We start from the raw sequence: 12,234 nt of genomic DNA, 5'->3' as shown, positions 1-12,234 counted from the left end.
TATTTTTTTAATTCATAACATTTATTATAAAGTAATTAAGTGTATTTTAGTTTTAAAAAAAATAATAATTAATAGCAAAAATAATTTTAAAAAAATATTATAAAAATCAACAAACAAATATAAAAAAATAATCTTATATTTAGATACAAGTGAAGCAATACTTAATAAAATGTGTTGAATATTTAATTTAATAACAAATAAATAGGTGGATTATTTTTTTATTAGTTTTAAAACATTTCCTTTTATATAGAGTTTTTCTAATGTGTTGCAACATTGTGCACGATAAAAGTAATTAATGAGTTAACTTTATCTAATTTAGATTACTACTTATGATTAATTACTCTTTCAAATTAATTATTATATTTTTCTTATTTAGATAAATAGATTTGTTTCTTATAATATTTTCCCCTTCAAAAAATAATTATCTTTTAAAAAAAATAAAAATAAAATAAAACAATCCCTCAGTATTATATATGAATTTAAATTAGATAAAATTAAGTCATTACTTATTATTCTTATTGTGTGCAATGTTACACACATTAGAAAAATTGTTGTATTAATATATGAGAAAAATGCAAATACCTTAATTGAAAGGAAAAATACTATCATAATCCAAGCTAAACATCCGGGAACATCTAAACATTATGTTGCATTTTTTTTATCAAAAAAATTATGTTGGATTAATTTTAGAATAAGATCCTTAAAATTTTGGAGAATGGTTGGTTTTGCCTGTCAACGAGGCTTCAGATTATGGAAATGGTTCTCTAATTTTGATAAACGCTGCAAGAATTTTATGAATTATTGGTTTTTATAACAAAACTTTATATTTTTTTCCTAGCTGCTGAAAGATCACATTGTCCATCAATGGTTTAATAGACTGAGTAAGAGATTAAAATTTCTCGCAATAGTTTATTGTGGTCATTGATTCAAGAGAATTTTATATATAAAGGAAATTAAACATAATTTATTTTACTAAATAAATTATTCTTTCACATATAAACACAACAAAACCTTATATTATTACATAGGAGTAGACCTATCTTATGGGAAGAGGGGCTTTGGCCTCCTCATTTTTTTTTTCATTTAAAAAACATAACAGATTATTATTTATTTATTTATTATAAAAGAATCTATATTTTATTAAGTAAAAAATCTGGGGTTTTTTATTTGTATGAATCAAAGACGGTATCAAAAAACTTATAACATTCACCCATCTTACTTAACCAATTGAGTTAGACCCTTTTACTTTGGTAGTAAAAATCTGATTTGAAATTGAATATAATTTTTTTTTTATACAATTAGTTTTTATCTCTTAACTTCTTTTGGATTATAAAATTAATAATAATCATATGTTTCTTAAGAAATCCTATGTCAATATTATATTTTATCAAATTTTAGTTATTATATAATCAATTTTTATCGCGTAACTTTTTAAAATTATAAAATTAATAATAATTTTATATTTTTAAAGAAATTTTTATCTAAATATCATATTTTATGAAATTTTAGTTATCATATATAATTAGTATTTTTTTTCTTTTGTTAATATCTAATTGTTAAATTATATTTCTTGTAATTGAAAAAATTGTTGTCTAAATCTCATATAAACAAGTGTTATTATAAATAAGTGTTATTGAATTGATTAGAGATTTTTATAATTTTCAAATTATTAAAACAGACAATAGTAGTCTTTGTAATAATAAGCCGGACTATGCAAAGTTGGCAAGAGACAAAAGTTAAAAGACACTAACACCACATGAAAGAAAGAAATTTTCAAATATGATATTAAGTAACAAATACTACACATAGTAATAAGATGAAAAGAAAATATTTATTAGTTATTTGTTAGTATAAATTAAAAAAATGTTAAAAATTAATATAAATTTAATTATTAATTTATTTTCATGACATATAAAAAAGATATTTTGTGTATTGATAGATTATTATTAAATAAATATTTAACATATTGAAACTTCAAATTATAAAAATTTTGTTTAAAAATTGATGAAATATAATTATCAGATGAATTTTATTTTTGGTGGTTGACCCCTCTTATCCCATTCTAGATGTGTTCCTGTCACAACCTTGTGTGTTTACAAAAGTTGATATTTGATTGAAGCTACTTATTTCCAGCTTCAATATAATTCTATTTGACCGGATTAAGACGTTCGGTAAATACTGTATTTACTAATTTATAAAGTATATGCTATTTAAATTAATTTATAGTTTATAAGTTTATAACTTATGAGAACTTGAATGATAATTTTTAGTGGATACTCTTTGTACATTTTTTATTTTTATTTTTATTATCATATTATAAGTGTAAAATATTCTAATTTTTATTATTTTATCTAAAAACTTGACTAACCTATACTTTAACGTGTATTCTTTCTCAATTATATTTTCTCCATACACAATATTAAAATAAATATTCTTTTTTTATAGTCTTCGTTGTGAAAATAATTTACCTTTTTTTTTTCTTTTGAGTGTCTATTTACTGAACTAATTTAAATTTTTACTTTAGTTCTCTATTATGTAAATCTGGCTCATGCGTGGCAATACATGGCCGAAGCTTAATTTCTAGTAGTGATGGCAATTAAAGAATACCGATAACGACAGAGACCAGAGGATGCCAGCAAAGACATTATATATTGGAGGGTCCTGATGAAAATAGTGATCAAATAATGCTAGCTAGCAAAGACAATGATTGGAGGATGCTGGTGACAATTTATAATCAGATAAAGTCAATAAGGATGGATAAAAAAATAAAAAATAAAAACTAACAACAACGTATGATTAGATTTCACCGTCACCATGACCAGCATTGATAAAGGTTTTTGCCAAAGTATGCCAATAGCAATATAGCATCAAGTATGCATGCATGCATGCAACAGAGAGAACGAATAAAAAAAAAAGAAAAAGAATTGCCAAAAGCTGTTAACTTGGTAAAGGCTATATATGGACATTGGAGTAACCCTTCATTCGAGGAATGGTTTAATCTCAGATCTATATATATTAAGGTTGAATCTGATCACGAAAATGGAATTCTTATTATGTTTCTAAAACAAAACCTTCTCTTAATTGGAAAGGAACATGAAAATCCCATTGAAAAACAAAATTTCTGGTTGATTGACAAAATCTCCTACCCCAGGGGACATGTCACAACCAACAACCTCCAATTATGGGGACATTTAAACTCATTTTTTATGGCACGGATTAACATATGGTTGATGAGGTGCAACCGTGCAAGCATAGTGTGGATAGGGACTTTAATTTGACGTACAAATTCTTGCAATAGCAACTTGTATTCTTCCTCATGGCTTGGAACCAATGATGGTAAAGAACTGCATGCGTTGCATGAGTTATAATTAACCTTGCTTTTGACTAGGAATTTAAAGAGGTAATGACAACTTTAAGGTATGAATTACTTTGACAAGTAATTAATAAGTCTCATAATTACTTTCCTGGCTTAATCATGTACTAGCTTTTTGAACGGTATAGAAGGGACGGGATGGAGCAAAATGACCGTGAGCTAGGTAAATTAATTACTATCCAAATTGTGTCTGAATCGAGGCATTTGATATAGAAAATGGATTATCTAATATCAACACTATATTATTGATTTCATTTATAAATACATGTCTCTGTTTGAATATTAATAAGATTTGATTTTTGTTCATAACTTCATATAGTTAAGGTTTTCAGTGGTGCGTGAAAATGCCTCTTTACTTTGAACTGGGAGTTTATGCTGTGCGGTGTCTTTATGAGAGCCAAAATTTTTCAGAATTATGACCCCAATAATAGAAGTAATTACTGCAAGAGCTGATTGCCTGGTATATACATGAGATTTCGCTCATCCTAGGGAGTCATAATAATAATAATATAACAAGAGGAAATTTTATTAACAGCTCCTCATATTTTTTTCGAATTCCACTTTTCAGGCTTACTTAGTCAGCCCTAGCATTCATTTATTATGGTTGGTTATTATTGCATAATAATTGAAGAGGAGAAAAAATGTGATTTACATTTCAACTAAAAAACAAAACCCTATTGACAAGTGATTTACCCGAACATAGAACGGACTATAGGTATATCCTTAATACGGACATGGGTTTAAAGGTGGCAGATTCTATTATTGTTTATCTTCCTCATTTTCAACTAAGAAACTACATTACGTTTTGTATAATTATTTCTCGATCGTACTTAAAGGTGGCAGATTCTATTATTGTTTATCTTCCTCATTGTCAACTAAGAAACTACATTACGTTTTGTATAATTATTTCTCGATCGTACTTAAAGGTCCCTTGGCTACAAAATCACCGGGTGGATCCCCCATATAGTCATATTCCATAAGCCCCTCTAAACACTAGGGTTGGAAAAGTGCAATGCAAGAGGGCTTGAATATAAAGTTTTCTTTTACTACAAAAAGAAATGGAAAGTAGACAATCATAAACTGTGGCTAACTGAATTCTAGGGCTAGAATGGTGTGCTAGAGGACCAGGGTGTTGGCAATTGGTAGTTGAGCAGAGTGGTTGCACAAATGATAAAGAAGTTTTTTTTTCTGTGTTTACTAGCCATATGGGTTTTTATCCCCAAGGCCAAAAGATTCTACTTGGTGAAAGAATAACTAGCACTCACAACCCCACTGTTCGTAAAACTTTAAATTGAATCTCATATAGCACAGGGGGTGCCAATTTGGATCCTTCAAATTTTGGGGATCCTTCAAATTTGGATGAATTTATTTATTTTTAATTTGCATACAATATAAAATAAAACCAAACATTTTCAGACTTCAGACTTCAACTTGTGATAGTATTAAGAAGCAGCATTATTGCATTTACCATCCTTCTTATTTAGGAATAAAGAAATACTTCAAGTCACCACTTGTCTAGCTTTTGATAAGTATGAACTGTATAAAGATCTCAGGGAAGGGTAGTTAAGAGGTCATGTATAATTGATTGACAGCTGAATTAGCTGGAGAAGTGGACCTGAATATTCATAGTTCCTTTCTTGAAAATCCTGCTAAATTGCTTGAATATAGAGCATGGTGGCCTTTTATTAGTTCAGAGTGTTCAACTTGCAAAGAAGCTAAACTGTCAAATGATGGTCAATAATAAAATTGAGACAGACTATGGGCCTCCTTTTTGTTTTTTATTTTCATATTTTCAATGTGGCAAAGGTGGAAAAAGCAGCAGCATTTGTAATTCGGATATCATTTGCTAATGATTCATATTTGCCTGCAGAAATTGCAAATGGGGATGAGCATGTTAAAGCTGGTGCAATACGAATAGGAAACTATAAGGATGGCCAGTATCCTACAGACAACAGAGAATTTGCTAAACGAATATTCTATACTGTGTTTATGGGATCTGAAAACAGGCAAGTGGTAAATTTCAGGTTTTAGTGTTTTACACTAATCAGCTGTATCTCCCTAAATTTCTATCTGCTATATTTCATTGATACTCCATATATGTTTGTATAAGAAGAGACACGTCAAATAAATTACTTTAGTTCAACTAAAAACACACTCTTATCAGATGTTATGTTCACTAAAAAATCTCTTGTTTCAGTTCAGAAATGACAAGGTCACGAGCCAAGGTGCTGGTTGATGAAATTGGTTCATGGAACCTTGATGTTAGCGTTGATGTAGTTGTGTCTGCTTTTTGTCATTGTTCCAAACACTTACAGGAAAGCGACTGATAGCAATATTGACACTGCAAGCACCACAGCAAACATCAGACCACTAAGAAACAGCAGAAGGCCCACTTACCTGAACGATTACGCATAAAAGGGGACAATATAAGTGCTTACACAATTCTGTTACAACAGAATTGTTACATTCTGTTTCTGCCATTAGCACTGTAAAGCCTATAAATACTAATCCATGAATAAGAAAGGACAGAACAGAATTTTTATCCAAATTAGCTTTCTTAATTTCTTCTTCTCTTAGTTAGGAAAAGGATAGCTTCTGCTATCAGCGACCACGGTATAAGGTAAATGAAGCATGGACTTGAGAATTCTCTCAACCATAAATGACAAGTACTAGAACTCTCAGACTAGTAAAATAACTGTGTAGCTTCTTTATGTGGTATCTTTCTTTTCTTTCCTAACTAAAGATTTGAATCATCTTGTATATTTTATATTTTCATAGTAACCTCAAATAATTTTTTTGTATGGTTTTGTTCCTACGTACAGATAGATGGTGGATCTAATGTTGAGAATTTAAGCTTGCAGAACATTGAAGCTCGAATCAGAATGGTGCTAGCTTTCATGTTAGCATCACTCTTACCTTGGGTTCACAGCAAGCCTGGGGTTTATCTTGTCTTGGGGAGCTCCTATGTGGATGAAGGGTTACAAATGGCTGGGAGAAGAGAGGGTTCTTCATGCAGATTGCAGAAGAAGTCATCTATGGCAACATGCAGGGAGGTTGAGAAATAACAAACAGAAGTCTGTGGTGGGCAACGTGGACAGTATGGAACCACAAGAATGCCATTATATTCAGGGACAAATCGTGTGATTCAGATATGGTAATGGATGAATTTAGGTACAAAGCATGTAACTGGTGTAAAGTCTACATTAAACACTTTGATCCGTTATTGTATATAGCATCATTGTCTTCGTGATAGATATATTTTATAGTGTATAACCATATATAAAAGTCTCTGTCAACTTGTGCAAGCTTGAAAGTATAAGGTTATTAGCCTCACCCTAATTTTACGTATGCGATGCAATGTAAGAAAGTAAATTTTTTTTAAAATTAAAACATGATATAATTTGGCTTCAGAACCGCTGTAAATTAAAGTAATTTTTTTTAAAAAAATTAGGATGGTTTTTAAAAAAATCCACCTTAAAATTCTATTTTTTACATTTTTAAAATAATAAACAGACATTTTAAGATAATTATTTTGATAACTAATATAGAATCTCATATACTAAGAAAATTTAATAATCATGGTGAAAAAACTTTTGATAATTACAGTTTCAAACTCGACTCAAAATCATCATGAAAAATATAAAATATCCATGTTTGGAAACTTTTTTTTAGTAGTAATCCCATTCTATTTCATAATATATTTTTATTTTGATTTTGCATAAAAATCAAATTAAACCAAATCTTTATTTTATAATTAAATCCACACAAAATTGATTTATAAATTAAAATTAATTACATTTTCAATTCATTGTATGATTTTAGTCTCCTATCAAGTGAAAGTAAAAGGTGTAGTTTTAACATTTTGTGCGAACTGTGATTACCTTCTATTAATCCTATGTGTGCGATAGTTTTCAGTGGGCATAATTAATTTCCCTAATCAGCAAGTAGCTTTAGGACTACTCTAGCTATGGTGACAAATTCATATGCCTTTGTTTTATCTTATCAGATTAGAAATAGAGATGACACAGGAATTGCTTAGAAACAAGAAAACCTCACTATATGTACACATAGTGCCAGCTAGCTACTTAAACCCAAAGTGTAACTCTATAAAAAGGTAAGACGTGTAACTAATTATATATTTAAGCTGTCATTGTTTTTTTTACATGTAAGCAAATACTAATTAAACAAAAAAGCATTGTATGTGTCTGTGAATTGGTACTTGCATCATTTATTCTTACGCAAATGATTATGGACAAAAATGAAAGCTGAAGCCACACTTGTAAAAGAAAAAGTTAAACTAGCAGACTTTTTTAAAATAAAGAACTTTTGTTTTCGCTATTAAAATGAGACTTTGATATCATGTTCTTTAGAAAAATACAAAAATAAAAACTGTAGCCACAGATTTTGCTTTTAACGAAAGTGGCTTTGGCAATAAACTTCTAAACTCAGATAAATCATCCTTTCTACTTTAACATTTACCAACATTATTTAGTATTTGACTGAATCAAATGAGAGTTAATAGTAACCATCTAAGTGAAGAAACATGTGGATATACATCTAAAAATTTAAACATCTTTTTTTTTTTTACAGAAAAAAGTTTGAACATCTAATTTTGCATAAATGACTGAAATTATAAATTAAATAAAGATTGCATGTTCAATTTAAAATAGCATAACCTTGATTTATAACTTTATCTATACTGAATATTCAATAATTATAATATAATAAATTTCTCATCTAATAATCTCACATTCTCACTTAATATCCCATCTCTCAATAACATAATATAAAAAAAAATACCATTTCAATCATTTGTGCTATATTTCAAAAAAAAAAATTGAGCAACTAATCTTATTTAAAAACACAAATTCTTTATTATTAACAAAAATAACTTTACATTATGAAAGAATTGTACATTTTAAATTTGAAGTGAAATTAAATTAAATTTTAAATTTTGACAACAAAAAATGTAAATATAAAATAGATAAATATTTATGTTGTGTCACTTAATTTTGTAGGATATATTATATATCTCTCCAACTAAATATAAATATTTAGTTTGTGTTTGTATATATATAATTGTTAGGATATTCCTTTCAACTAAATTGACTTGTGATTTCTGAACATCCAACCACGATGTTGTGTTCTGTTCATCGACAATAACTGGCATCTCCACACCCGAACCCGATCATGCACATCACATGGCATATTTAAGATTCCCTTTTCTATTTTAAAAGGACACTACTGCGCACTGGTCTGTCTAAAAAATACAATTAACATCCCACAACTCTCCATTTATTCGTTCTAATTAAAATAGTTGTTATAATTAAAGATTTGAAAATAAAATCAAATAAATAATATTTTTTAAGCTCTTAATATACTAAATATTTTATTAAAAAAGTATACTGAATGTTAGAGTTTAATTTTTATGTAATGTTAATGTAAAAAAAAAATACCGTCATCTAAGTATAAATTATTAATATAATTTTAAGAATATCGTTTTGTAATTGAATGGTGTTAAATACATCCTTAGGATACACACAATTTACTTTACCATTCATATATGTCTTTTTTTTTTAAATATCCTCAGTAAATCATATGAAACTTTTAATGAAATTTAATACAAAACAGACCAGGCAATTTTAAAAGCATTCACTGTGCACACGGTACCATTTTCCTCTCATTACCATATACTACTATCTGTAAGCATTTTTTGTTTTCTGCACTTGTTTGTTAAAAATAATGTGTGTAAAATAACATTATTATTTAGGTTTGGTTTTTATTATGATATGTTCTGATGTCAAAATAAGATAAAGTTTTAAAGTTTTTCTAATGAAATTTAGAATTTATTCAACAATCATTATTTCAAGGACACAATTTAAATGCAGTTTCTTAAATATTTTGTGTGCTATTCTCTAATCAAAATTAAAGTTTTACTCCAATAACATATATTAATATTTAATACAAACTTCTATTTAGAAATGATCAAAACAAATTAAATCTTAATTCTAATTTAAAATCATACTAAAAATATCTAAATATTGTATAAAATTAAAGTTTATCCTTATTCCAAATGCCACGGAAGGTATTACTTGGAGAATTATCTGTTATATTTTAATAAATATAAAATTTGTGCTTCGTCTTGGTGAATTGCGGCTGATAGCAATCAACGGCGTCGTATTCTCGATAATTTAAGAATTTAATTACAAGTCATTGATATATAAAAAATTGCAAAACCTTACCCAGTGCAAGATTATTATATAAGATAAAATTATAAATTTTTAATAATTAATTTAAAACTCATATTTAGAATAATTTCTTCAATTTATTTTTTAATTAATTAACAGTATTAAAAAAATTTATACTACTATATAAAAGTTAAATTCATAGTATAAAAAATTGGTGCATTAATATCCTATCTGCTTATAATAACTTGCGTTAGAACATGCCAATAAAATTTTACTTGAATAGGTTTTATCTTTACTCTCAAAAAAAAATCCTTACTAGTCTTTACAAAGGAATTAATCACACTGAAAATTTCTAAAATTAAATGCCGCAATCACTTGGGCATAAATTAATATAATCTGAAAAACTTCCCTATAAAATTAAGCTAACTTTTTAGTCGGTTAGATGTGCAACTAAAATGGGTTGGATGCAAATCAAATGCAGCAGGCATTCATTCGGTTGTTGATGCATCGACAAACCTGCCACGCCAACTCAATACCGACACTGAAATTAACAAATAGCATTCACTTCCAATTCAAACCTTTTTTATATTTATTTTTTATACTTAGTTATGTAATATATATATATATATATAATATGTCATGTTTACTCCAAATTCTTGTTGTACCAAAAGATCATCACTCTATTTTATCTTTTTGGTAGAATGAAACGTAGAATAAAGTTTCTGCAACCTTCGGAATTCGGATTCACCCATGTCATTTGGAAGATAACGGCGAAAACTCCGTCTTTTTCAGAAAATTTAATGTTACGTATCGGCTTCTACTCCAGTATTTTCCTTATATTAAGGTAAATGCTAAGAGATTTTAACTTATGCATAGTCTTTTAATCCAGCATTCTCTAAAAAATGATTTTAACTTATAAGCTAAAAGTTTACGAAAGAAACTTATTTTATTTTATATTTTCTTATTTTCTTTTTTTTATATGCTTTTATAGAGAAAATTATCTGAACGAATTAACGAAGTCTAACTGTCTAAATTCCTCTGAATAGATGAATGCTGCTGTTTGTAATGATTTAACATTGGTTGGGAAAATAATATGTAATTCTTGTGACGTGCTTATAAGGGAGAATATATTATGATACGGATAAGGGGAAAATACAAAATTATGATATGAAATTATAAGGTTCACTTGGTAGAGAAGTATATTAACATTTACACTTAACCCCCCCCCCCCCCCCCCCCCCCCCAACTTTCTTTTTTCATGAGTGGAAGGTGTATTTTTTAAACCTATAATTTTGCCTCCTTAACAAATTTTTTCCGATTCCATTTCCATGAATCTAAGTTGTATTGCATCTTAAACCTTTAGGAATTTCTCATAGTTCAGTATCTAACAGAAAATTATGGTATTCTAGAGGTGAGGATGGGTCATGATAAACATAATCAAATTCTATAAGTGTATTTAACTATTATGATATTTTCACTTATATCAACATAAAAGTTAAATATTAAAAAATTATAAAATACAGTTAAAAACATGCAAAACACAACTAGTGCTTCCTGGATGCCAAACAAGACAAAACATGGCTGCGTTTAATTTGTTGTCATCCACAGTTTGAATGAAATATGTTGTTATGATCAATAGAACCCAACGTGAGTGTACTACTTTAGATAGCTTTGTTCCGTGTAACCCAAAGCCACATATCTGAAATGTTTTTAGTATAACTTTCGTGTTTTTCCCTTAGATTTTTGGGTGTATCTGCTATCAATTTAGACACTTGGTTGGGTAGAAGAGTAGTCGATGGGATCTCTTTTCACTTTGTTACATATTCCTGAAATTTATACAGAAAAAAGGTAAAAATAGAAAATAACAAAATAGCTTTATCATTTTACTATTGAAACTTTTGAGGATTAAAATAAAAGAAAAAAACATTTTTTTTTCAAATAAAATGGACTCTTTACTTAGAAACTTGACCCATCACCCATCCTAATTTTTATAGTTTAGGTCTAGCATTTGATCCCATTTTTTAGGAGTGGGCACAGGTCAGGTAGACTAGCATGACATATGTCCTAATATAATTTTTTTAACTAGAATGAAGTTAGACATGTATCCTGGTTATGATTATCGATTTAAAACTAATATAATTAAAATTAATTCTACAACTTTATAATAAACAGGCTCTAACAAAACTGACTAGAAGATGCCTAATTGCCTACCAATCATAAGCCTGGTCCTGAGACTATGCTACTGCACTGCTCTGCACTGCAGACCCACGTGAGAGCCTATTATCACATTTCAGCTACCAGAACTGGAGTACCAGAATGTAAATTGTCTGTGTCTTTTTTTAAGAAAAAAATTAATAGCATAATAATACAACTATAGTAGGGTTGCCTAACTTTTTTTAAAAATTTTATAATATCATGATATTTAAGAATTTTTTTCTCCAATATTGTAATATTTAAGAATTTAAAATAAGTCCTACAAATTGATTAATAATTTTTAAGAACATTCATTTATGTAAGCATGATTCTAACATAAGAAACGATTCTTATATAAAATTGTCATGAGAATTGTTCAAATGAAAAAATTATTTAAAAAACCGATATTTAAGTTTAAAAACTTCATAAGTAACTTCCATTGAAAATACTCTAATTAAAAGTATATAAAAATAAATAATT

The 12,234-nt window shown here is 28.0% G+C and overlaps 1 long non-coding RNA gene across 1 annotated transcript; it reads right to left on the bottom strand.

The window, feature by feature from the left end:
- Positions 1-4,717: 4,717 nt before the first annotated feature.
- On the bottom strand, positions 4,718-6,618 carry LOC114391997. Its single transcript, XR_003662223.1, has 2 exons — positions 6,290-6,618; positions 4,718-5,237 (listed from the first exon to the last, which is right to left on the bottom strand). It is a non-coding gene; the product is annotated as an uncharacterized LOC114391997 (long non-coding RNA).
- Between the last annotated feature and the right edge of the window lie 5,616 nt (positions 6,619-12,234).

Source organism: Glycine soja, chromosome 17 (genome assembly GCF_004193775.1).
Source record: "Glycine soja cultivar W05 chromosome 17, ASM419377v2, whole genome shotgun sequence".
Lineage (NCBI taxonomy): Eukaryota > Viridiplantae > Streptophyta > Magnoliopsida > Fabales > Fabaceae > Glycine > Glycine soja.
The sequence above is the reverse complement of the archived record's forward strand: the minus strand, read 5'-3'. Positions and strand labels throughout refer to the sequence as shown.